The sequence below is a fragment of the Euprymna scolopes genome, chromosome 1 (genome assembly GCF_053919585.1).
Source record: "Euprymna scolopes isolate OS-2025 chromosome 1, ASM5391958v1, whole genome shotgun sequence".
NCBI lineage: Eukaryota > Metazoa > Mollusca > Cephalopoda > Sepiida > Sepiolidae > Euprymna > Euprymna scolopes.
The window spans coordinates 195095058-195099203 of NC_136482.1; positions in this window are offsets into that span (position 1 = coordinate 195095058).

The window sequence follows — 4146 nt, forward strand, 5'->3', positions numbered from 1 at the left end:
CACACCTTACACAGGTTACATGCATAACACACACTATGCTCCTTACGCACGTTACAAGCATAAAACACGACACAAGCGTTACACACACATGTAACACAGGCACATGTGTTACACGCGCACATACCTATATAAATTAAGAAAACTATTATTATACGTTTGTAACACCTTCTGGTTGTATTGTAATGTTTTTAGAAACACCATGATAGCTATTTTAGTTTAATCCTTGTTACATACAATATATGGTAAAAATAAGTCATCATCATCATCATCATCATGCAGTCCGTCAGTCTTGACGATGAGTTAAAAATAAGTAGAGTCGCTTTAATCAGTAAAAACGTTTTATAGAAGAAAACCGTTACTGCGCACGTGCGTTAATCTTGTCCAACCGTAAAGTTGGTCAAGTGCCTTCCTTTGAAAATTGGAAATTTGAACATGTTAGATCTCTCTGCCACTCTGTCTCTCTGTCTCTCTGTATCTATCTATCTATCTATCTCTCTCTCTCTCTCTCTCTCTCTATATATATATATATATATATATATATAGTAGTAAGTTAGAAAAGCAAAGCTTGACGAATCCGAGTGTGGATGAAACGCGGAATATTCTGTGTAGCTTAATTGCCATATATATTTTTCTAACTTATTACCTAGCTCTACCTATGCATTGAGCACTGTTGAAGTAAATACTTAGTTTAAGCATAAAATTATACTTTCGTATATTAATTTATGTGATTAAATGAAGTAGTCATATATATATATATATATATATATATATATATATATATATATATATAGTTGGAAATACTTGTCGAAGCGGAAGAGGAAGTGGAAGAGCTGTGTAAATTAAGAAAGAAAACAGTTTGAGCACTTGCATTGATAAATAACATTTAATTTTCATTAATATAATTCTCTTATATATAGTTTTACGTATACGTGATACATAGATGAACGTTTTTACTGTCCTTGTTTTTTACTGTCCATGTTTTTTACTGTCCATGTTTTTTTACTGTCCATGTTTTTTACTGTCCACGTTTTTTTACTGTCCATGTATGCAGGCGAAACACACTAGACAGCAAGCCAATGTTGGCCTTGTTGACTGGGTTCGAATCCCTCTACTAGCCGTAAGTATGACTTCTTTCACTGATAACTGCGTAAACATGAAACACTAGTGTCTGTATCTATAACATATGATTATTATTTATTGAAAATATATTACAGCGATGAAGCCGCTTAAAAAAAATTGAGGTTGAGCCTTATTTAGTGACTTACAAGGAAGAGATCAGTTAGTATGCATACATAATTCCAACCACTCTCTTTGGCGAATTCTCCATGGTCCTGAATCATGAGAGATAGGTTATATAATTTCATAAGTATGTTAATTCATTTCTTTTAAATATTAATTGCTGGTGGTCTAGAGAAAATACTAGTCTGCAGCTCCAAGGTTGGTTTTGCTAACTGAGTTCGAATCCCTCGAATAGCTGTAATTATCATTCCTGCACTGAGGATTTCCTGAAACACTAGTGTTTCTAGGTATATATATATATATATATATATATATATATATATATATATATATATATATATATATATATATATATATATATATATATATATTATCGCTTTTGGAATTGTTGCGCATTTGTAACGTTCCGCGGTAAGGTGACAAACAGGTTGTAAAAGTTTAAAAAAACAATGTGATACATTTTTATTAATGCCTGTATACTATTTTAGTAACGATATCTACAACAGGTTTTAGGATTTGGTTTTATTTGTTTATTTTTTATTAAATCGGATTGTTCTAGAATGTTCAATCTTAGTTTGCTCATACGATAAAAATTTATCCCATTCATTTCCTGTTGAATTATTCATGCCTTATACTATGGCATGTAATTAAATACAGAAGTGATACCCGCATTGTCGACAAACAGGAAGTCACGTAGCTTAACGCTGAACTCTGCACTCTGTCTGAAGTGGTTCAACAGCTTTTTGTCCAACCTGTTCCAGACGTGCATACTGCCTTCTCTATTGTTGCAGATTCAAACTGATGATTCATCAAAATAGCAGAGAAAAGAAATCTTGAACGCGTTGGCGCAACGGATATATAGCTACTTCACTGCATTTCCTATGTCGATAAGTTCGAGTTTTGGAATATTATGGATCCCGGGTAGCTCTAAGTTACTCGAGAGAGCGAGTAAAACAAAAAATAAAACTTCGATTTGTTCAATGTTATTGAAATATAAAATACTAGCAAAGATACCCGCATTATACCCTCGTGTACCCGTCTCACTAGTACCATTGCAGTAAGTGAATATTAAATGAGCCGGATTAAATATGACCTTAACTTTATACCTTGATATTGAAAAATGGTGTGCACAATCCCAACGTGAGAGAGTATTATCATGCCAGGTTTGTATGTGGGATGTACACACAGACAAACACACACATACACAAACACAGGTACACTACTACTTTACCAATATATATATATATATGTATATATGTATATATGTATATATATATATATATATATAGAGAGAGAGAGAGATAGAGAGTTAGATGGATAGCTAGATAGATGAGGATTGCAACGTCTTGTCAGACGAGTGTCACTCCCTCATACACTTAAAGTTCATGAGCCCAAAAATGACTTCCATCGACACAGGACCATTTTAATAGACAAATGCCTGAAGTAGTATCTATATGCAGATGATGCTACAGAGTCTTAGCTTTGTACGACAGCTAAGTCTCTCTCTCGGTTCAAAATGTTGGGATCCAGCAATAAGCAAGAGCAAGATAGCCAGTAACAAGTTAAACTGCAGACCAGCTGAATGCGGGTACTTGTCTCCCGCTTTATGTTTTTTTAATCAGAAATTTGCTTCTCCTAGAAAGGTTGTCTTCACCATGGCTTACGGGAGCCCTCTCCACCCCAGCACACACATACATACACACAAACACACACAGTGCTAGTTGGCCGTTGACCCCGAAAAAGGGCTCATTCACCATTTGGAAGGTCTTATGGGGGAACCAGTTTAATTGTCGGTGGCCCGGCCATGAGGCAGGTAGTGCTGGGTTACATGGTACCAATAACATATGACATTACCTGATTAGATAGATAGATAGATAGATACATACACACATACATACATACACACATGCATACATACATACATACATACATGGATAGATTTCAATAGAAAATAACAATAGCAGATTTTAAAGTCGCAATAACTATTTAGAATATAAATATTTACCACAATAACAGTTAAAATTTAATTCAGTAAAATATACAAAACAGTGATCGAATTTAGATAACAACAATAATCTGTGTACATAACAAAAAAAACTGTGATAATGTTACAGCGAATAGCTGTCTCCTTACAATAAATAAGAGGAATATTAGATAAGTTAAAATGAGATTAGGATAAGCCTAGAATCGAACCCTGTAGGTAAAGTTAAGAAATGGACTGTTAGAAATTTAGTCTATTATTAAATTCTATTAGAATAGCAAAATACTGTTCATATAAAAAAAGAGTTGATTGTCCATTCTTTTAGAAATATGAATATTAAATATGTCAGTAAAAGAATGAATAATGCAAATTAAATTATATTGTTTAAAAATAGGTTAGAGTTATATATTGATGATTCTTTTGTTCGCCAAAAGTGTGTTGGACAAACATATGTAAAGTCACGTGAAATTTGTCATGTTTGAAAAACACACTTCTAACGTCATAGACAAAGGACATTTCTGTATATTATGGGTTCGGATTTTAGTTAGTTAGGGAGAGCAATCCAGCTGGCAGTCAGTTAGTCAGTTGATGAGTTGGAGTCAGAGCCCCTTGGATGTCATAATGTCAGATGAATAAAGCAATCATCTTTGTGGTTTGTAAGTGTTGCTTGTGTCATCGTTCACGAACGAAAAAGATGTGTTTATCAATAATAACGAACTGTTGTGCAAACCCTTCCAAGTATTATGTGTCCCCACCATCATCATAAGAGAAGTATCTCCCTCTCCTCTAATGTGCGTTAAAAGAACTGTAATATATATAAATGCTTCCTCTCCCTCACCATCACTATCGTTATGTCGGTATTACATCGTTATATATGTGACCCAATATGAACTCCATCTTTAAATATGGGACCCCTGCAACGCAAC